Source organism: Solanum pennellii, chromosome 3 (assembly GCF_001406875.1).
Source record: "Solanum pennellii chromosome 3, SPENNV200".
Classification (NCBI taxonomy): Eukaryota; Viridiplantae; Streptophyta; class Magnoliopsida; order Solanales; family Solanaceae; genus Solanum; species Solanum pennellii.
In genome coordinates this window covers 13,985,609-14,010,135 of record NC_028639.1, presented here as the reverse complement: position 1 = coordinate 14,010,135, position 24,527 = coordinate 13,985,609, and the positions used below count along the sequence as shown (strand labels likewise).

The 24,527-nt window shown below is 35.9% G+C and overlaps 1 long non-coding RNA gene across 1 annotated transcript; it reads left to right on the top strand.

Moving 5' to 3' along the window:
* Nucleotides 1-599: 599 nt before the first annotated feature.
* LOC114076338 lies at nt 600-22,601 on the top strand. The gene is made up of 2 exons (XR_003577162.1): nt 600-844; nt 22,338-22,601. It is a non-coding gene; the product is annotated as an uncharacterized LOC114076338 (long non-coding RNA).
* Nucleotides 22,602-24,527: the final 1,926 nt, after the last annotated feature.

Here is a 24,527-nt window from a genome sequence, read left to right as displayed (position 1 = left end):
TTCTTTACCTTTAATCATAAATTTCTAATTCTAGTTTGAAAGAAAGTGTCCTCCTAAATAAGCGGCTCAACCTAAATTTAATTTGGGCTCCGATTCGGACTCGAATAATTTTGAATGTCATTTTTCAGAAATCTATAATTTCATCGTGTTTTAGTAGTGTTTATGACAATTTTGATATTATAATTGAATTATTAATTGGGTGAGGTTTAGTTAGTAATGAGTGTGTAGTGGGTTGGTTTATAAATTATATTAATAAATTATAATTATAATCAATAATTGAACGCCAAGTATTTTATAAAAATATTTAAAGAGTTTAATTTTAAAACAATTAAAAAAGTGGTCAATTTTGAACAAGGATATTTTGGAGTAAATAGGTGGATGAAAAGGGCATTTTGGAGCCAATAGGTGAATGAAGGGTAATTTTGTATCATTTTCAATACTTTAAGGGTATTTTAGGCCCTTTTATTGATCATGGTAATAGGTTATATGCACAACTAGAGTTAAATTTTCCGCCCAAAGTTAGATTCCAATAGAAAGTATCCTTATTTTTTGGAATAGACGTTTGGGTGTATGTATTCAAAATATTTTCTCCGATGTGATTGGGAATATTGAAAGAAATACCTGAGAAATTCCAGACTCCATTGGAGAGTATGGGTGAAACTGTAAGGTAGAGATCATGCTTATTAAGAGGTCCTTGTATTATTACCTCGCGAAGGAGATGTGAAGCTTCAATCCATTTATCTTCCTAGAGATGGATGTTATCCATATTGTTGATGTTCAGGAAATTCCATTATAGAATAAAGGAAATGTTTCGACAATACTCTTCCAAATGTATGAGTGATAGGTATGGATTTTAGTTAATCGAAGATTATGATTTGTGTTTTTATATTTACTTGTGAGGACTTTAACCCAAAGGAGATTTTCTTTATTCATAAATCTCCAATTTAGATTAGCTATGAGCGCAGAGTTTTTCCAATTTGTTTTCTGCAATCCTAGCCCACCTAAGATTTTAGGCGTTGTTACTAGGTCACAATTGGCTAGATGAAGTTTTCTTTTTTCTGATGTAGAGCCCCAAAGGAAATTTCTTTGAATACGGTCTATATGGCTACAAATTCCTTGCGGTAATAAGTTACATTACATGGCATGATTTGGTATGGAGGCCAGGACCGATTTAATGAGTGTAGTTCACCCCACCAAGGATAGCATTCTAGCTTTCCATCCCTTAAGCTTATTATTCATTTTCCTAGATTGACAAATATTTAACACGGTGGATAAGTTTTTGCGATCTTCAGAGTTTACGTTATTAGAGAAGATGACTGAAGACTTGTTGAAGTTTATTTTCTGTCCAGATTGTTCTGCAAAGGTATTGAAAATATGAATGATTGTCGATGCATTTAGTGAATTTGCCTTAGCTAAGAGGATAATATCATCCGCAAAGAGAAGATGGGATATGGGTATTCCTATTCTTCCTACTCTAATTGGCTGCCACAAGCGTTCCTGAAAGGAAAAGTTTATGCTCCTGTAGAGGGAATCCATACAGATAATAAATATGTATGGGGATAGAGGGTCTCCATGTCGAATCCCTCTAAAGGAAGGAAATAACTCGTGGGTCTTCCATTTACTAGGATGGAGATGGAAGAAGTGGACACGCAAGACATAATTAGGGGGATGATATGTGGGGCAAAATTAAGGATAGCAAGAGACTGTCTGATGATGAAAGTCCAGACTATCAAAGGCTTTTTCCAAATCTATTGAGCAAAAATTTTCCAAGCTTTCCTTTTGATTTTTGAAAAGAATGAGTGGCTTTTTGGGCTATGATTACGTTTTCCACAGCTCTTCTCCCAGGGATGAAGCTACACTGCTGCGGGCTTATAATTTTGTTCAGATAAGTCCTAATCTTATTAACGATGATTTCGGTAATAGTTTTATAGATAGTGGTACAGAGGCTAATGGGTGTAGAAAGTATGGAAGGAAAATGATATCTTTAGAGAATGCTCAAGTTTATTATAGGCTACTTAAGGCCACTTGAGATCATTACAATCATCAACTACATCACTATTTATACTACTCAAAATAGAAAACAAAAAGTCTTGCACAAATAACTAAATACATGTATCACAATTTACTAGATACATGTACTACGAAATTCTAAAAAGACTTCTTGAAAAACTAAGAGACAATTTTGGAAGACTAAACACTGATGCATTAATTCCAACACTCCCCCTTAATGCATTTGCTTGATAACTCCAAAGCGTTCTCGAAGATAGCAAAAGTTTTCTCTAGGAAGTGCTTTGGTGAAGATGTCACCAAGTTGTTCTCCTGTCTGACAATAATGCAACTGAATTTCGCCTTTCTCTTGTGCTTCTCGGATAAAATGATACTTGATGGAAATATGCTTTGATCTTTCATGGTTGACTGGCAATTGCTGATTTGTTATCACAATACAGAACAGTCCCTTTTTTTTTGTTTTTCACCAATGTTTTCAAATATTCTCCGATGTCAAATAGCTTGATAAGTAGCCTTGGATGCTGAAACATATTCTGCTTCGCCAGTGGATTGAGCAACAACACTTGGCTTTTTTGATAACCAATAACAAATGCTTGATCCAAATAAGAAAGCATAACCAGAAGTACTCTTCATGTCATCTATACTTCCAGCCCAATAACTATCAGAATAACCAATTAAGTTCAAATTTCCACCAAATTTGTACATTTCATAATCCATTGTTCCTTGCAAGTAGCGTAGAACACACTTTGCAGCTCCAAATGCACTTGACTTGGTTCTTGCATGAATCTGGATAATAAACTAGCAGCAAACATAATATCTGGCCTTGTTGAAGTAAGATATAGCAAACTTCCAATCAAACTCCTAAAAAGTGAGCTATTAACTTTCTTTTCTCCATCATCTTTTCTAAACTTCTTCATTTGCTGCTAATGGTATGGCCACAGACCTGCAATCCATCATTTTGAATATTTGAAGAATATTTTTGGTATACTTCTTTTGAGAAATGAAAATTCCTTTTTTCACTTGAGAAACTTCGATGCCCAAAAAATAATTTAGCAATCCAAGATCACTCATTTCATAAGGTTGCATCATAACTTGTTTGAAATTTTGCATCATTTCCTGTAAAGAGCAAATCATCCACATAGAGACAAACAATGATAATGCTGCCATGTTCTTTCTTACATACAAAGTGGCTTCACTTTTACTTCTCCGAAAATTATTTTTCAGAAAGTATGTATCAATTTAATTGTACCGGGCTCTTGGAGCTTGCTTCAGCCCGTAAAGAGCTTTTTTTAGTCTATACACCATTTCTTCTCCCCCTTGAACAAAAAATCCTTGAGGTTGCTCAATATAAATCTCTTCATCAAGTTTTCCATTAAGAAATGTTGATTTAACATCAAGTTGGAATATCTTTCATTTCTTTTGGGCAGCAACAACAATTACAGTTCTAATTGTCTCAAGACGAGCAACTGGAGAGAAAGTTTCATAAAAATCAATACCTGGTTTTTGCGTGAAGCCTCTGGCAACCAACCTTGCTTTGTGCTTTTGAATATCTCCTTCCTCATTGAGTTTAATTTTGAAAATCCATTTTAGACTTACAACTTCTCTTTCTCTAGGAATAGCCACAAGCTCCCAAGTATTATTTTTTTCGATCGTTCCAATTTCTTCTTCCATGGATTTCTTCCAAACATCATTCTTTATTGTCTTCATAATTTTCCGGCTCAACACCGGCAAAATTACATCTTTGATAAATGTCACTCAACATTTTTGTTCCTCTTGGAGGCGGTTCTTCATTATCTGAATCTGGGATTTCTCCCCCTTGAGAGACATCTTCATCTTTCTCATCCTCTTCTTGATTTGAAGATATGATAGCAGTATTCTCTATCTTTTTATCCTCCCAATTCCATGTTGTTTTTTCATCAAAAATGACATCTCTACTAACAACAAGTTTGTTAGTTTTGACATCGAGAAGCCTATATCCTTTTGTCACATCACTATAACCAAGAAAGACACATTTTTGACTTTTTGATCCAATTTTGTTCTTTTCTCAGCAGGTACATGAGCATAACAAATACAACCAAAAATTTTAAAATGACTTACAGAAGGTTTAATTCCACTCCAAGCTTCAACTGGTGTCTTGTACTTTAGTGTCTTTGTTGGACACCTGTTAAGGATGTGAACTGCTGTATGCACTGCTTCTGCCCAAAATTATTTTGGCAGCCCTTTCTCATTCATCATAGTCCTGGCCATTTCAACAATTGTTCTATTTCTTCCTTCAAATACACCATTTTGTTGAGGAGTATACCCTGCTGTAGGTTGCTTCTGAATGCCTTCATTTTTGCAATATTCTTCAAATTTTCGACTTGTGTACTCACCTCCTCGATCACTGCGAATGGTTTTGATGCTGCAACCTTTTTGCTTCTCAACAAGGGCTTTAAATTTCTTGAATGTAGCAAATGCTTCTGACTTTTCTTTCAAGAAATAAACCCAAGTCATTCTTGAGAAATCATCAATAAAGATTAGAAAATACCTTTGACTTCCAAGAGATGGAGTCTTCATTGGTCCACAAATGTCGGTATGAATTAGTTCCAAAAATACACTTGCTCTCCAAGACAACCCTTTTGAAAAAGACTTCTTGTGTTGCTTTCCCATTATACAACTTTCACATGTATCCACCTCAGTATGTATCTCAAGAAGGCCCTGCACCATGTCCAATTTCTTGCGAAGCTTTAAACCATGAAAATTCAAGTGACAAAATCATTTGTGCCAAAGCCATGAATCATCTACAATTTCATTTTTTAATGCATTGTAATGAAATTGCAAAGGAAAGTTTCTTTTTATCATCTTTACTTCAACAATGACTTGATTTGGCTCAATTTTATCATAAATCTTGCAATAATTATCTCTAAACACAAGAGAATAACCATTTTCCATGAGTCGACCAACACTAAGCAAATTTTCTTCCAAGTCCAGAACATAAAGAACATCATGAATTTACTTACCACATCCTTTCATGTTGATCGAAATAGTACCTTTACCTTTCGCATCAACTAAGGTTCCATTCCCCATCTTCACTTTAGTAGTGATGCTATTATTAATTGAGAGGAAAGCCTTTTCATCTCCAGTCATGTGATTACGACAACCACTATCAACATACCATTCATTGCTTTTTGTTGAAGCATCAGATTTAGAAGCAAAGAAAAGATTTTCTTCCCTTTCTTCCTCATGTTTTTCACAAAAATTTGCTTGCTCCCGTTTCTTGTGCCAACAATCCTTTTCAACGTGGCCAAACTTTTTACAAAAGTTACATTAGGGCTTGCCTTTGTGCCAACATTTTTCTGCATTGTGATTAGTCTTTTTGCAAACTTTACAAAAAAGACTAGAGTTTTTCTCATCTTTTTCTTCAACCTTCTTGGAAGAACAATCATGATCCTGCTTCTTTTTTGGCTTTTGATTTTTCTTCTGATGATTTTTTGAGAAATTTTGAGAATTCTCATTTATTTTAGACTGGAAAGTCGTCTCTTTGGGTTGATCTTCACGAAAAAATCTCCGCTTCTCGTGTGCACGAAATGATCCAACTAGCTCTTTGATGGAAAGCTTATAAAGATCTTTCGTCTCCTCAGTGATAGCAACGATGTACTCATACTTTTTTATGTGACACTAATTAGAATCTTTTCCACAACTTGTTGGTCAGAAATTGTATCACTATGATTTCTCATTTCATTAACAATATTCATGACTCTTGTGCAATATTCATCAATTTTTTCAGATTCTATCATCTTTAAATTTTGAAACTCTCTTCTAAGAGTTCAAAGATTTATAGTGCGTACCTTTTCGTCACCATACACCTCAGTTTCCAGAAAATCCCAAGCTTCCTTTGCAGTCTCACAAGTAGCAATTTTTGCAAAATAAGCTCTTGAGACTCCCATTTGGATTTTGCTCAAGGCTTTTGCATCTTGACGATACTTAGCCTCAAGATTTTTCATCTCTGCTGCTGTAAGATCACCATCGTTTTCTGCCTCTTCAAAGCCATTTGCAACAATAGTCCACAAACCTTCAGCTTTCAAATGTGTTCTCATTCTTATCTTCCAGTATTCAAAATCAGTTCCATCCAAAAATGGAGTAAAAACAACTGAAGAATCAGCACCTCCATTTGTTTTGGATGCCATATTTTTTTCTTCACCTAACCCCAGATTAAAAACGAAAACCTGCTCTTGATACCAATTTGTAGGATATATGGAAGGAAAATAATATCCTTAGAGAATGCTCAAGTTTATTATAGGTTACTTAAGGTCACTTGAGATCATTACAATCATCAACTACATCACTATTTATACTACTCAAAATAGAAAACAAAAAGTCTTGCAGAAATAAATAAATATATGTATCACAATTTACTAGATACATGTACTACGAAATTCTAAAAAGACTTGTTGAAAAACTAAGAGACAATTTTGGAAGACTAAACACTGATGCATTAATTCAAACAATGGGTCTGTTGTGGGTAATTTCGTCTGGGTTATTTATTTTAGGGATAAGACAAATAAAGGTTTTATTAAGATCTGGGGGGATGTTATACAACTCGAAAGCTTCCGTACAAGTAGCGACCATTATTACCTCCGTATCTTTCCAAATAATTTGGTAGGCTTGGAAAAGCTTTTAGTGCAATCCAATAGCAATGGGCAGTGGTCCAAGTGAGTCCTAATGAGGTGCTGCACACTTGAGTCGGGGTAAAGATTTAACCAATCTTGATTACTAAGGAAGCAATCTATTCTTTCCCTAATCAGAGTTTTACAATATTTATGATTATTTGACCATGTATATTTTTGGCCAGTAAACCCAAGATCAATCATATTCATATCATCTAGGCAGCTTATAAAGTTGAGCACTTAGTATTATTTATACGTCTTTCTCTTAATTTTTCAGAAGCATGGGTAATTTAACTAAAATCACCACAAACTAACCAGGGATCTTTTATTTTAGCAGAAACATTTCTCAAGTTATCCAACAGTATATCTCTAGAACTATGATTATTCGTTGCATAAATAACAGAGAAGAACCATTTAGGAGAGGAAAAGCTTACTTTGATAGTTGCATGGATTTCATGCTCCGTGAGTACATAAGGTTCAATTGTGACTTCAACTGCTATTCCAAAAAAGTGCAATGCCCCAAGTATCCAGTAGCAGGGACCTGTATAACGTCAGCAAGGTAAAGGGCCTGAAGTATCCTATCATGATTCTCTATTCTTGCTTTTGTGAGAGCTAGCACAGAAGGATTGTTACATTCTAGTAAAGTATGCAAGTTATTCATGAAGTTCGCGTTATGATCTCCCCTAAAATTCCACATTAGAATCTTCATTTATATGACTTCTTGTGCATTGGATCTCCCTCTTTGATTCAAAGACATTTCAAGGTTCACCATAGGCACCTTGATGGTTGCATTTTCCACCTCCAAAGTCTGTTTGCAATTCATTGTTGGTATATACAATGCTACATATTTGGTATCATGAGAGAATTGTAGTAACGGATGTTGTCCATCCTTCCTTATCCTTCGTCAAAGAAACCAATTAATTTTCTGAATGCTCAAAATAGTTTGTGTTGCTTGAGGAGGAAGGTGTATCGGATGGTCTATGCGAGCATGAATGCACTAGGTGACCCAGTCTTCCGCAACACCTACAAATGGGGGTAGGGGGTTCTATTAGTTTGGAGTTGATATTAACTTTTGATAATTTGACAAACTTAAACATCTAACAAGGAACCAGATCCTTGTTATTGGGACTGCTGACAGGGAAATGAATGATAAACTCAATGTGAGGTATATTTATGTGTTATCATCAAAAAGGGGGAAACTGTTATGTTTTAGGTGTTTTGATGATCCTTACAAATAAAGCTACCTGGTCCCTGTCTGAGTTTGCTCGTCCAAATCTATAATGGGATACAATTGTAAAGTTGTCGTGTCAGAGGTTGGTGAGGTATCAGCGTACTACACCAGTCATAATGGAAGAGGGTGTTTGTCCAACGGATAATAAATTTTTATGTTTGATATTTTCAACATGACAAACACCATATTAAATATATTCATTCAAAGAAGAAAGTTAGCCAGCAAGCCTTTCAAGAATTCATAAAGAAGTTTGTAAGGGACTTGGTCCCTGTAAGACTGCAATGTGAAAGGACGTCAAGATAGCTATCAGAAAAGCTGCCACTTCTGATATGGTAGGTTCACGTCCTTCCAGAAAGACAGTCTCTCAGCCAATGGGCGGTCCCAAGGTGTTTGTGTGTATTTCATATAGTCTTCTCACCAATACAAAAACTTAAGATTTAGCAAACTAATTTTGGATTTTCTCCTATCTGAAAATTCATAAGCTTACAAAGCGAAAGTCATCTTCAAGGAAGAACTCTGCTCAACTCAACAAAGGGGCTTGATAGAGTGAAGGAGAGTTCATTGGCCATATGAATAATGCTTATTGTTTTATGGTCATATGAATGAATGATTGTACACTCACGTGAGGAGTTATGCAGATTGTATGTCATCATCAAAATGGTTGAAATTGATAAGTGTTTATGCTCTTATACGTTTTGATGATCTTCTCTCAAGTGCAGGGACCTGGTCCTCTGCAGAGTATGAAACTCGTCCAGGCTTCAAAGTGCTAGAAAGCTGTAAAAGTTGTCTGCGTCAGGAAAGTTGGTGAAGTAGAAGAGTACTTCACCAATAAGGGACGACCAGGTTGTTTGTTTGATGGGTAATAACTTTTCTTGGTATATATCAAACAAACAACAACAAATTCATTCTTTCATTCATAGAGAAAAATTTCAAGCTTCAAGAACAACCAAAGGAACTGATCGAAGTGCATTTATTGCTTTTTGTATTTGATGTATTTAGTTGCTTGTAATTGTTCTTACATTGTAGGATTCGTTTCAATTGTGAAAGAAACGTTTCAAACTTTGGTGAATCATTATAAGGGCTAGGTTGAGGGTAACTTAGGTTCTTACTCTAAGTCTATATTAATCGGGTAGGATTAATATATACAGCAGTGTTGTATCTGCTCAGGCTCAACAAAAAGATAGAGAGTATTACTTAGTGGGGAGATTAGCAGGCTAATCTCTTGTTGTAACCGACTTTTACTTTTGCTTGTTGAAGATTAGTGAAAGTGCTTTGAAAAGTCCTGTTGATAAAAAATCGTTGTTTTTCTCCCATGAGCAAGGAGGTTTCCACGTAAAGTTTCTTGTCAATCTTTACGTTTCTGCAATTGTTCTTTACTGTATTGAGGACCTAGTCGCATCAATATAACTGGACGTATACATTCCAACAGGTTCATAGGTGAATTTGTTGAAGTCTTGAAGATGTGTTCCTATAAGGACATCAGTTGGGAGTTGTTTAGATACAAGGGAAAGGATACAAAGTCTAGCGTATCTACCTCTGATAGTGTTTATTGTTGCAGTGTCAATCTTGAGGGAATAACATTTGGGAGTGATATCTCAACACTATAAATAGAGATATCACTCACCATTTGGAAGATACACTAGAATAAGAAAAGTTTTCTCCTCTATCTTATACTTCTTGTCTTCTTATTATTATTACATTATATTATTCTGAGCTTTCTTTTTAATACGTTATCAGCACGAAGTTGCTACTTGCAAAAGTATTATATAAATATTCTAATTTAATTCACATATTCTCTTCTAATCTCATTATGTCAAATTTATCCAAACTTGAGTTTGTGACATTAGATATTGGGAAAGAATTATCTTTTATGGGTACTCGATGTTGAGATTCACTTACTTGCTAAAGGCCTTGATGTCACAGTTACTAAGGAAAATTGATGTCACAATTACTAAGGGAAATGAAGCATCGATCCAAGAGAAAGCTAAGGCTATGATTTTCCTTCGCCATCATCTTAATAAGGATCAGAAGATTGAATATCTAACGGTAAAAGATCCACTTGAGTTGTGGACTGATTTAAAGGGGACATATGACTAGCTAAAGGCAACAGTGTTGCCAAGAGCTCGTTATGAGTGGATGCACTTACATTTTCAAGATTTTAAGACCGTAATTGAATACAACGCTTTTGTATTCAAGATAACCTCCCAACTGAAATTATGTGGGGAGACTATAATAGACGAGGATATGTTGGAAAAGACACTTGTTACTTTCCATGCCTCAAATGTGATACTGCAGCAATATCATAAAAAGGATTTTCAGAAATACTTTGAACTGATCTCATGCCTTCTAGTGGTTGACCAACATCATGCTCTTTTAATGAAAAATCATGAAGCTCGTCCCACTGAAGCTTCTCCATTACCAGAAGTGAATGTGGTGAAAGAACGTGATCAATCTAAAGTAGAAAAAGATGATCATCAGGGCTATAATAATGCACGGGGACGTGACAAAGATAAGAGATGATTCACAAATCGTAGAGGTGGTGGTCATAATAAAAGAAAGAACAACATGAGTTCTCAAAATAACCCCTCAATAAGTAATTGTCAGCGTTGTGGCATAAAAGGACATTGGAAGAATGAATGTCGCACACTTGAGCATTTTGTTAGCTCTACCCAAATTCCTTTAAAAGGAAGGAAATAAAGGTGGTGCTTTCTATTTCAATGCTCGAGCTGAGTCACGTATGACTCTTAAAGATGATGATAAATCGAGAACATCTCAAAAATATGATAAGGATGTTGAAGCAAATTTGACTTTAAAGGATTATGTTTTTGATGGCCTCAGTAACATTACTCATATGAAAGTTGATGACTTATTTGGAGAACTGGGGAATGCAGTCTGTTAATATTTACTTATGTATTTTTAATTATCATGTTCTTCATGTTGAAGTATTTAAATTTCAGTCATTATTTTTGTTTCATACTTCTTTTGATGTATTTTACATTAAAAAATTAATAGAAATCCCCAGTTATCAATTGGATTCAACATGAGTAATAGAGATGTGTGCCTTCTGATAATGCTACAACACATAATATATTAAAAGAAAAGAGAAAAGACATAAACACACCATCGAAGTTGTCTCATATTTGCATAAAGACACCTAAACTTTCAAAGTATCCTATCACCCCACTAAACAACTATATATCGTTTTAAATGAGTCATTTTTACCCATTCCCTCGTCTAGGTTGTTTACACGCACGTGAGGCGCGTCATGGACCAGTTTTCACTTTCATTGACCAGCTTAAAAGTGCCACATGTCATTTCCTTTCTTTATTATTAATTATTGAATTAATTTATGTCATCTTCCCCAATTTAAACCCAAAATAGATGTGGTAGCCCTAATATTTTGATTTTCATAGCAAGAACTATGTTGCTTCGGATTTTAAAGGTGTGACACCTGAGTTGTTTGACACTCGTTATGCTATTTTAGTTTTGGTTATTCCGAGTGCAAATGATGATTGGAGCCATAATGAGATGAAGATAGTGGAAGTAATTGCTGGCTGTGGCCCTATTCCTATACGATGGTTCTTGAAGAGTCACAATTAATGAGGGAGAAACTAGAAGCGAGGAAAGGTTTGCTGCAACAGGCTAAGGAGAATGTCGTGAAGGCAAGACAAGCAAGAAATTCGTTTCGAAAGGTAATGAACAACGGAATGAGACGACCAATGCACTCGCTTTTGAATTTGCTTTCCATACTTCAAGATGAGAACACAAGCTCTAACCAGCAGATTATTATCAACACAATGGTGAGAACGAGCACCATTCTGTTAGATTTAATAGATGAGGCAATAGATATACCTGACAAAGACAAAGGGAGATTCCCAGATTCCCAGTAGAATTGATGTCGTTTTAGTTGCATTCACTTATCAGAGAAGCTTCTTGTCTTATTAAGTGCCTATGTGTTTATAAGAGCTTTGGCTTTTCCATGGATGTTCCCATTTCTTTACCTAGTCTGGTGATGGGTGATGAGAAGAGAACATAGACGACTTTTCTTCAAAAGATAAGGGTCGGGTCGGGTATATTCTATTCTAGTGAGTGAGCAACACGCGCACGACGTAGACGAGGGAATGGGTAAAAATGACCCATTTACAATGATATATAGTTGTTTAGTGGGGTGATAGGACACTTTTAAAGTTTAGGTGTCTTTATGAAAATATGGGACAAATTCGATGATGTATTTATGTCTTTTCTCATAAGAAAATAAATACTTTTCTAATTTGATTTTGAAAATGGCATATATCAACAGAATATCAAGTAGTATAAAATTAATTGAGGGCTCTGAAAGAGTGACCTTAGTACTACCTGGAGGACAATATTGACCATTGATAGTGCATTATATTGTTGTAAGTCTCAAAGAAACTTATTAAGTTTCAAAGTTATTCGTCAAAATGGATATCATGTAGATACGACTAATGAAGGAAAGGTTGGGTACCTTTACATTACTATAATTAATGTAGAGAAGAATATTGTGCAAGAAAAATTACCTGCACTTTATTCTGGGTTTTACTATATAAGTAGAAGTACCGTTGAATCACATATTGTAGTAAGCAAAAGGTTTGCTAATTTTAATGATTTAATCATTTGGCATGACCGGTTGGGCCATTCCAGATTTAATATGATGCGCAAAATAATTGAGAATTCACATGGACTCGCCTTAAAGAGCCCAAATATCCTTCGGTCAAAGAAATTCTCTTGTGCTGCTTGTTATCAAGGAAAGCTGATCATCAAACCATCAACAATTAAGGTTGGAATTGAATCACCCACATCTCTGGAACGTATACAGGGTGATATATGTGGATCAATTCAACATGCATGTGGATACTTTAAATATCATATGGTCTTGATAGATGTTTTCACATGATCATCAATGTGTGCTTATTATCAACTCGCAACATGGTTTTTGCGAGATTGTTGGCTCAAATAATAAGATTAAAAGCACAGTTTTAAAACTATACAATAAACACATCCATCTAGATAATGCTGGTGAGTTTAAAACTCAAGTACTCAATGATTATTGTATGTCTACTGGTATAATAGTTGAACATCCAGTTGCACATGTTCATACGCAGAATGGTCTAGCAGAATCATTAATTAAACTTCTGCAATTGATAGCTAGGTCATTGCTAATGAGAACAAAGGTGTCCGTGCCTATGTGGGGGGAATGCTATTTTGCATGCAGCAGCACTTATGTGCATAAGGCCGTCAATTATTATGAATTCTTCAAATTAAATTGGCTTTTGGTCAAGAGCCAAACATTTTTCATCTTGGAATTTTTCAGATGTGCGGATTTCTCCATCATAATGTACAAATATGAGGCCCTAAAGAAGATTGGAATATATGTTGGGTATGAATCTCCTTTAATCATAAAATATTTGAATCATATGACTGGAGATTTATTAAAGGCAAGATTTTCTTATTTTCATTTTGATGAATCAGTATACCCAACGTTAGGGGAAGAAAATAAGCAGTTAGAAAAGATACAGATTGAAATTTATTATCTCTATCTCATCTGGATCCTTAAACAAATCAATGTGACCAAGAAGTTGACACACCCGAAAATTTCCATTACCTACACTAGATCTTAATATTTTTAATAATGATAGTTTTATACATAAATAAGTATAAATAACTTGTTTGAGAAGTTTTGGAGCCATAGAATTAAAAGAAAGGCCTTAACGTTCGGAAACTAGCGAAATTTAACTAGTTGACGTCCCTATGTTTGGAAAAGGTTTTGGAGGTTAAAATGAAGTCTAAAACTTGTAAAAAGACTTTGTATAGGTAGAGTATAGTATAGAGAGTCTAAACGTATGATAAGAATAGACCAAGGACTACCGGAAGGGTCCTTCGAAAGGACCCCAACATTGGTGGGCAGGCTGCCCAAGCCGCCTACGAAAGTCAAGAATCGGTGGTCTACTGTGCGACATGAAGCCAACATGGAACTCACTTCCTCAAATTATTTTTGGGGAGTAAAATGTGTGTTGGCCCCGCGAGGCGGAGACACTTCCCAGATTCGTAAAAAATCGTATTTTGAGTGTTTTGACTTCATAAATGAACCCATTTAAGTGAGGGGTCTTTCGGGTAATTTAATGGGTTACTATATAATGTATTAAGGTCATATTTAGTTCAATTTTATCACTCAAATAAAGTCCTACAAGTTGAAATCAAAAATCTCTCTCTCTCCAAATTCTCTCCTCCTCCAAAACTCCATTGAAGACCAAAAGAGCTCCAAGAAGAAGATCAAGCCTTCAATTTTTCCAACTCAATTTTGTGGCTTTATCATCTATAAGGTATGGTTTCTTTCACTATTGGTAATCCTTTTCCGAAGAGTCCTTCAAAAGATGATTTTTAAATCCCCCCAAAACAAGGGTTTTACTCCTCACGTGGGTCTTCTTTCTAAAACAAAATTGTGATAAATTAATGTTGTTTAAAGTATGAATTAATGGTTAATTGATGAATTCCTATGTGTTTTTCCTTGACCCATGTCTTTCCCCAAATCCCTGATTTCTTGGATTTATTAAGGTGAATTGTTGAGGGTGATGAACATATCACTAGTTTACTTTGATTTTAGTTATGTTAATACTTCATGAATTGCCCTATTTCATATGTTGGTTGTGAGTTCTTGGGTATTTAAGTATGAAGTCCCATGAAGTTCAATGAGGTATGATCTTGATTCTCTTTTGATCTTAATTATGCAAGGTGAAATCTACTTCTGTGATAATGATGCTATGGCTAATTTTGTTGTTGTTGATTTTGGTGATAAGGATCTCTCATCCCTAACCCAGGGTGTATGAATTTTCTATGAAGTATGCAATTGTGTTATGATGTTATTATTATATGATTGAATGTAGTTTCTCATGATTATAATATTGTGTCGAAAGTGAAAAGATAGTTCTCACTTGTGATCACCTATGAGCTATTATGATAAAATGTTTACTTAAAGGTCTAAAATAAACTAATGTGAACTTGTATAATATTATATGATGATTACTAAAGGGAATAATTGCTTAGCACCGAAAGGGCATGAAAATGAGATGTAGGTCTCAATGTTAGAAAGTTCGGCCTACCACATGGGTTTCTTCACGTTAGTAGGTTTGAATTTCCAATATATGTGTTGTCTAATGTTGAGATAAGGTCCTCCATTCATATGTTGATTCAAGTGTTGGATACCCTAGTTCTAGGGATACAAGGGTGCAAGTAAACTCCAATGCTAATGCCACCGCTTCAACGATTAGGAATTAAACAAAGATGAATCCCCCTATTTTCTATGGTTTCAAGGTGGAAGAGGACCCACAAGGCCTCATTGATGAAGTGTTCAAGAATATTGATGCTATGGGTGTTTGTTCTCAATAAAAGGCGGAACTAGTCGTCTATCAACTCAAAGATATGGCTCGAGTTTGGTATGAGCAATGGAAGGATAAGAGCCAGTGTTCGAAGGTCAGATTACTTGGGGATCTTTCAAAACGACTTTCCTTGATAGGTTCTTTCCGTTGGAACTAAGGGAGAGGAAAATGCAAGAATTCATCAACCTTCGTCAAGGGGTAATGAGTGTGAATGAGTATAGACTCAAATTCACTCAACTATGAAAGCATGCTCCTACTATGGTTGCGGATTCTAGGGACAAGATGAACAAATTTTTCATGCGGATATCCGATCTTGTGGTTAATAAATGTAGGTCGGCTATTTTGATTCCTAGGATGGACATCTCTCGTCTCATGGTTCATGCCGAGCAAATTGAGGAACAAAAGCTTAAATAAGTTGGTACGGAGTTGAAGAAGGTGAGAACCGAAGAGGGAAATTCTTCTAAGAATAGGTGTGCGGTTCAAGACAAACTAAGCTTGAAGAATAGGTTTTCTAATCAAGGATCTTGTAGTGCTCCAAGGGACAATAAGAGTAAGGTCCCTACTCCCAATCCCTAAGAGGGAAAAGGTAGTGGTTCTTATGTTGATAGGTCTCTTTTTTCTAAATGTGGTAAAAGACATGACGGCAAGTGCCTTGTTAATTCGGGTAATTGCTATAGCTGTGGAAAGAGTGGTCACATCAAGAGAGATTTTCCTATGATGAGGACTCAAGCAAGGGAAAATTCTTAAGCTCAAGCAAGTTCTCCAAACCCAGATTCTCCTGAGAAGAATCGCTTCTATGCTCTCCAATCCTGAAGTGATCTAGAGAGCTTACCGGACGTGCTCACCGGTATGTTAAAATTATTTTCCTTAGATGCATATGCTTTGTTGGATCCGGGAGCTACATTGTCATTTGTGATTCCTCTTATAGCCATGAAATTTGATATACTACCTGACATCTTAGATGAGCCTTTCTCGGTTTTTACTTAGGTGGGTGATTCCGTAGTAGTAAAAAGAGTCTATAAAGGGTGTCCTATTTCCTTGCCTAATAGAGTTATGTTAGTTGACTTGATGGAACCTTATATGCTAGAGTTTGATATTATATTGGGAATGGATTGGTTGTATGTGTATTTTGCCTCTATTGATTGTAGGTCAAGGGTGGTCAAATTTCAATTTCCAAATAAACCCATTCTTGAGTGGAAGGGAGGAAACTCAATTCCTAGGGGTAAGATCATTTCGTGTCTAAAATCTTGCAATTTAATTGCAAAGGGTTGTCTATATCACATAGTAAGAGTTATGTATCTTGAATCTGAGGTCCCTTCCATAGGGTCGGTACCCGTGGTAAGGGAGTTTCCGGAGGTCTTTCTTGACGATCTTCATGGAATCCCTCCTGAACGGGAGATTGACTTCGGTATAGATCTATTACCGGATACACAACCTATTTCTATACCTACTTATCGGATGGCCCCGATTGAGTTGAAAGAACTAAAGGCTCAACTCAAAGATTTGCTAGATAAGGGTTTTATTCAACCAAGCATATCTCCATGGGGTGCCCCGGTGTTGTTTGTGAAGAAGAAGGATGGGTATTTGAGAATGTGTATCGATTATCGTCAATTTAACAAAGTCACTATAAAGAATAAGTACCTGCTCCGTAGGATTAATGACTTGTTTGATCAACTCCAAGGAGCTAGCTACTTTTCAAAGATTGACTTAAGATCGGTTTATCACCAACTTAGGGTGAGGGAGATTGATATTCCAAAAACGGAATTTCAAACAGGATATGGTCATTTCGAATTCCATTTTATGCCACTTGACCTAACCAGTGCCCCGGCGGCTTTCATGGACCTTTTGAATCGAGTTTTTAGAAAGTATCTTGATTTGTTCGTGATTATATTTATTGACGATATTTTGATATACTCAAGGAGTGAGAATGATCATATGGATCATTTGAGAATTGTTTTGCAAGTTCTCAAAGATAACCAACTTTTTGCTAAGTTTAGCAAGTGTGAGTTTTGGTTAAAGTCGGTGGCTTTTCTTAGGTACATTGTCTCTAGTGAAGCGGTAGAGGTTGATCCAAGGAAGAAGGAAGTGGTCAAAAATTGGCCAAAACCTTTAAGTCCTTCCGACATTGGAGTTTTCCAGGGTTGGCCGGCTACTATCGGAGGTTTGTTGAAGGATTTTCATCTATCACATCTCCATTAACGACCTTAACCCAAAAGAAGGTCAAGTTCAAATGGTCGGAATCTTGTGAGAAGAGCTTCCAATTATTGAAAGATAGACTCACCTCCGCTCCGGTATTAACTTTTCTGGTGGGTACCGATGTGTTTGTGGTTTATTGTGATGCCTACCGAGTGGGTCTAGGATGTGTGCTTATGCGACTTGGCAAAGTCATAGCGTATGCCTCTAGACAAATCAAGCCACATGATAAGAATTATCCAATACACGACCTTGAACTTGCGGCCGTGGTGTTTCCTTTAAAATTTGGAGACACTATCTATATGGGGTGCATGTTGACGTGTTAACGTATCATAAGAGCCAAGAATATGTATTCACCCAAATATACTTGAATTTACGCCAAAGAAGATGGTTAGAGATTTTAAAGGATTATGATATGAGTGTCCTTTACCATCCCGAGAAAGCCAATATGGTGGCGGATGCTTTGAGTCGAGTATCCATGGGTCGTGTGACACATGTTGAAGATGATAAGAAAGAGCTAGTGAAAGAGGTTCATAGGTAAGCTCGATTGGGTGTCCGACTAGAAGATTCTCTAAAAGGTAGTGTCATGGTTTTCCATAACTCCGAGTCATCTCTGGTGGTTGGGGTGAAATCCAAACAACACCTTGATCCTCTATAGGTAAAGTTAAAGGAAACATTCCTTAGTAAAGCTAATGAGTCCTTCTCTCAAGGGAAATATGGGGTGCTTAAGCACCAAGGAAGATTGTGTGTACCGGATGTGAATAGGTTAGGGAATTGACCATGGAAGAGGCTCATGGCTCCTGATATTTCATTCACCCGGGTGCCACAAAGATGTACCGCGACTTACGAGAAACATATTGGTGGAATGGTATGAAAATGGACATAGCGAATTTTGTCGCTAAGTGTTCAAATTGCCAACAAGTAAAAGTGGAACACCAGAGGTCGGGTGGCCTTACTCAAAATATAGACATTTCCACATTGAAGTGAGAAGATATTAACATGGATTTCATAGTTGCGCTGTCTCGTACACGACAGCAACATGACTGTTTATGGGTTATTGTGGATAGATTGACAAAGTCCGCACATTTTCTTCTCGTAAAAGTCACATATTTGGTGGAAGATTATGCCAAACTGTACCTCAAAGAAATAGTGAGATTGCATGGGCCCCATTGCCATCATTTTGGATAGAGGTACTCAATTTACCTCCCATTTTTTGAAAGATTTCCAAAGTGGGATTGGTACGAAATTGAAACTTAGTATCGTTTTTCATCCCAAGACGGATGATCAAGCGGAACGCACTATTCAAACCCTTGAAGACATGTTGAGGGATTGCATCATCGACTTCAAAGGTAATTGGCATGACCACCTACCTTTGATAAAATTCTCCTACAACAATAGCTACCATTCTACTATCTCCATGGCACCGTTCGAAGCACTCAATAGGAGGAGGTGTAGATCCCCGATTGGGTGGTATGAGGTAGATGAGTTTGCTCTACTTGGTCCCGATTTAGTTTATAAAGCTCTCGAGAAGGTTCAGGTTATAAGAGATATACTGAAAGAGGCTCAAAGTCGACAAAAATCCTATGCCGATAATAGAAAAATGGACCTTGAGTTTAAAGTAGGAGATTGGGTCTATTTAAAAATTTCACCCATGAAAGGAGTGATGAGGTTTGGAAAGAAAGGGAAACTTAGTCCCCGTTAATGTGGGGCCATATGAAATTTTTAAGAAGGTTGGGAGTGTTTCCTATGAGTTGAAATTACCAAATGAGTTGGCCATGCTTCATCCGGTATTCCATGTATATATGCTTAAGAAGTGTACAGGCGATCGATGTCAATTCTTCCTCTATAAGGTTTGGGGGTAAAATAGGACCTTTCATATGAGGTCCCGGTTGAGATCTTGGATCGCCAAGTTCAGAAATTGAGGAGTAAGGAGGTTACCTCCATAGAGGTTCTATGGAGGAACCACCTGGTTGAGGGTGCAACATGGGAGGTCAAGGCTGACATGAAGATCCGCTATCCTCATCTTCCCCCCTTACTCCTAGCAACGATTAAGGTTAGTAATTCCTTATATGATTATTGTGAATAATGTTGAACTTATCATGTTTTTTTCTAAATATGTGCATATTGTAGTAGGAATGTATGCCTAAGTTGAGTTCTTGTCTTTCCATGAAATATGTTTATTATGTTGGCTTTCACTTGAGTGTGTTGTGTACTATAAGTGTTCCTGAAAGATCATAATGAACATAATTGATATTGTTTTGATAAAAAAATCAACATGTCAACTTTTAAATGTTCATATTAAGCACATATTGAAATGGAGAAGATAGTACCTCCTTATGTGATATGAAAAGTTAAGCTTTGTTTATGGTATGTGTGGATTAAGTTCCTATTTTTTTATGCTATGTTTATATGTATAAAGGAGTTGATATTCCCTCCTATGATATGTGACACATTATGATATTGTTGGTTGGTTGGCTGTTAGTCTTGAGTCTTCCTCCTATAGAAGGGTTTAGAGTGTCAGTCGGGAACGAATGTTCCTAGGGGGGGGAGTATTGGACCCAGAAATTTCCATGACCTATAATAGAGATTAATATGTTGAATAATGATTGTATTAGACCTAAATAAGTATAAATAACTTGTTTGAGAAGTTTCGGATCCATAGAATCAAAGAAAGGCCTGAACATCCAGAAACTAGCGAAATTTAACTAGTTGACGTTCCTATGTTTGGGAAAGGTTTTGGAGGTTAAAATTAAGTCTAAAACTTGTAAAAAGACTTTGTATAGGTATAGTGTAGTATATACAATCTAAACATACGATAACAACACCCCAAGGACCACCGGAAGGGTCCTTGGGAAACACCCCAACATGGGTGGGCAGGCTGCCAAAGTCAAGAATCGGTGGGCTACTGTGCGACATGCAGCCAACACGAACCTCACTGCCTCAAATTATTTTTGTAAAATAAAATGTGTTTTGGCCCCATGACGCGGAGACACTTTCCAGATTCGTAAAAAGTCGTATTTTGGGTGTTTTGACTTCACAAATAAACCCATTTAAGTGAGGGGTGTTTTGGATAATTTAATTGGTGACTATATATGTATTAGGTTAAGATTTAGGTCAACTTCATCAATCAAATCAAGTCCCACAAGTTGAAATAAAAAATCTCTATCTCTCTCCCAAATTTTCTCCTCCTCCAAAACTCCATTGAAGATCAAAAGAGCTCCGAGAAGAAGATCAAGCCTTCAAGTTTTCCAACTCAATTTCGTGGAGTTCCATTTATAAGGTATGATTTCTTTCACTCTTGGGATCCTTTCCCCAATAGGTCCTTCAAAAGATGATTTCTAAATCCACCAAAACAAGGGTTTTTCTCCTCACATGGATCTTCTTTCTAAAACGAAATTGTGAGTCAATTGTGATGAATTATGATGAATTAATTTTTTTTAATGAATAATTTATGAATTCCTATGAGTTTTACTTTGACCTTTGTCTTTCCCCCAAAATCCCTGATTTCTTGGATTTATTAAGGTGAATTGTTGAGGGTGATGAACATGTCACTTGTTTACTTTGATTTTAGTTATGTTAATACTTCATGAATTGCCCTATTTCATATGTTGGTTGTGAGTTCTTGGGTATTGACAAATGAAGTCCAATGAGGGGCAATGAGTTATGATCTTGATTCTCTTTTGATATTAATTATGCAAGGTGAAATCTACTTATGTGATAATGATGTTATAGCTAATTGTTTTGTTGTGATGTTAGTGACAAGGATCCCTCATCCCTAACCCTAGATCTATGAATTGTCTATGAAGTATGTAATTATTTTATGATGTGATCATTATATGATTGAATGTAGTTTCTCATGATTATAATGTTGTGTCTAAAGTGAAAGGATAGTTCTCACTTTTGATCCTTTGATGAGCTATTATGATAAGATCTTTACTTAAAGGTCTTAAAGAGACTAATGTGAAATTTTATGATGTTATATGATGATTACTAAAGGGAATAATTTCTTAGCACCGAAAGGGCATGAAAATGAGATGGAGGTCTCACGTTAGTAAGTTTGGCCTCCCATATGGGTTTCTTCATGTTAGTAAGTCCGGATTTCCAATATATGTGTTGACTCATGAGATGGAAACCCTCACGTTAGTAAATCGAGGTTTCTAGAAGCAATCTCCTTGTCCCTTAACTATGTGTCCGCATAGGACTCTAGTTTAGTGGATCCACCTAGAATAGCTATGTACGAGTGGTCACACCTTAGGCAAGTGTTAACCCTCTCTTTTCGGTGTGGGAGTAGAACACCGAATTCCATGTAGCTCACATGGTCTCATGTCGGTTATGGTACTTATTTCCCTAAAGTAAATGTATGAACAAGTTATGTATGTGAACTTCTATTAGGGTTGTCCTAAAGGTTACTACATAGTGTGAGGGGGGTATGAGACTTCTCTTACACATTGCACATGTGGGATCCTATAGGATGATTTTAGTAGTATTCTTCTATGATTATGATTATAATTATGATTATGATTATGATTATGTTGATAAGCTATGAATAGTATTGATGTATGAAGCATGCTATATATGAGAATATATTATAAGTATGAAATGGGTTGCTTAATATGATACTTAGCTTTGGATAGGGTTATGGGGTTTTATTCCTGGCATTGCACAAGTGTTGCTTGAGTTACTTGTATGTTGATATGATTATGATGTTCCTTATATGTGTATATTGAATTATTGGTCATTGTGCATAGTTTTGACTAAATGGTGGTTTTTCTCATGCATTAACGATTTTTTATGCAGAGGGACTATACTTAGTACATGTGATTTGTACTAATCCATATTTCTTCTCTTTTTCCCAAAACATTGTAGGTTCGGGCCGTTGAGGTATCATTGAGGCTAAAGCAAGAAGGCTTGGACTAGAATCTGCAAGTTTTGGTATGCCCTCTAGTTTGAGGATGCTACAACACACTCTATCTTAGTAGTACTTGTATTGTCTAGTAGACATTTATTTCTTTCCTATTGTTGAAGATATTGATGTAAGCACTATGTGGCAATTATGAATTTGTATAAGGGCTTTGCTCGAATTGTTTGACTTCGCTAGATGATTAATATGAGACAAAGTATTTGACTAAATTTCTATGCGTTGTTATGGTCTATTGCAAAAAGCCTATGTATGATTCCTATGTAGAGGTCTATGTAAACCTCTTTGCTATATAAGCAAAAGTTTTAATTTTTCGTGTTTTTGACTTATGATTTTCCATGACGAATGCTAAGAGGCTTGTCTTAGTCCTCGTAGAGGATGACGATGCGATTACAACTAGGGGGTACTTTGGTTCGTAATAGAAGTTCAAAAAATAATTTATTTACAGAATATTACCGATCAGCTGCCAGATGCATTTACTAATCTTCTAAGGATTACTAAATAGCATACTGCTAATGCCCCAGTTCGAGTTGATGTCCCTACGAGACAAATTGTTATGACAAATTATTCTAGACCACATTTGAAGCATGGTAGACCAATTGGTTTCAAGAACAAAAGTCCTCGAAATAGAAAAGAAATCAATGATCAAGTAGATCATGGATTGAAAGAAATTTTTCAAGATGAGACCCAAATCGTGACAAATGATAAAACCTCCAAGGAGGTTAAAACTTCTGAAAATAATAAAATTTTAATGAATTATGTCTCGGCGAAAAAAAGGTGGAACCGAAATAATGTTGTGATTGACAACATATTTACGTATGATGTTGCTATTGAAATAATGTAACAAGATGAAGATTTTGAGCAAAAATCTGTTCATGAATGTAGACAGAGAAATAACTGGTCAAAATTAAAGGACACAATCTGATGGACTTGTTGCTCAAGATTTTTCTCAAAGACCTCGCATTGATTACATGAAGACATATTCTTCTGTGGTAGATCCAATCACCTTCAGATATCTCATAAATATGATAGTTCATGAAATGCATCTAATGGACGTTATCACAACCTATCTACATGGCTCATTGAACCACGGCATTTTTATGAAAATCCCTGAAGCATTCAAAGTGTCTGAAGCATACAAAGATTCAAGAGAGACTTTTTTAATAAAACTTCAGAAATCTTTATATGAATTGAAACTGTTAAGAAGGATGTGGTACAATCGTTTGAGTGAATATTTTTTAAAGAAAGGGTACAAAAATGACCCAATTTGTCCTTGCATTTTTATTAAAGATCGATATCTAAATTTATTATAATAGCCGTGTATGTTGATGATTTGAACATCATTGACACTCGTAAAGAGTTTTTAGTAGCTATTGAGTGTCTGTGGAACGATTAAAAAAAAAGGAATAAATAGGTACTTAAGGGGATTTAATTATTAATTAAAAATCTAAATATTAAGGGCATAATGGTCCTTTCGCGTATTAACTAAAACAAACCAGATTTTGTATTAATTTAATTTAAATTATATTTGACTAAGTCTTGAATTAGTCTCCTAATCCTAATAGTTCTTTCTCTCACGCTTCTTAACTCTCTCTCTCTCTCTCTCACGTTCTCCATCTTTCTCACGTTATTCTGCCAAATATCAACAGTTCTTCACGCTTGAAGAACTCACATGAAATTTTAACGAAAAAAAACAAATCAACCAAAAACATTAAGGCGAAGAGAAGTTGTTTGTTGAGTGGTGTGGACGTTGAGGTAACTTGCACTGATTTTGGAGAGAGTTTTGGGTAGCAAATTCTTCGTTTGAATATCAATAAAGGTATGGGTTCCTCTCATGAAATTCTTTCTCCAAGAGTACTTTCTTTTGAACGTTTCTTAAACTCTTGTAACTAAGGTTGTTCCCCCTTCGTATGTCCTTGTCCTTAGCTCCCTAACAAATTTGTAGGATGGGTATGTTGTGCTGCTAGATTTTTGCATGAATGATGTGTTTAAATTAAATGTGAATGTGTTTATGTGCGGAAAATCACGATAATGAGCATCAAAATATGACCGGAAAAGTTAATGTATATGCATGTATAAGGCAGTATTTTAGTCACTGTTTTTGGGGTGTATAAGTTGTGTATTTATTGTGTATTTTA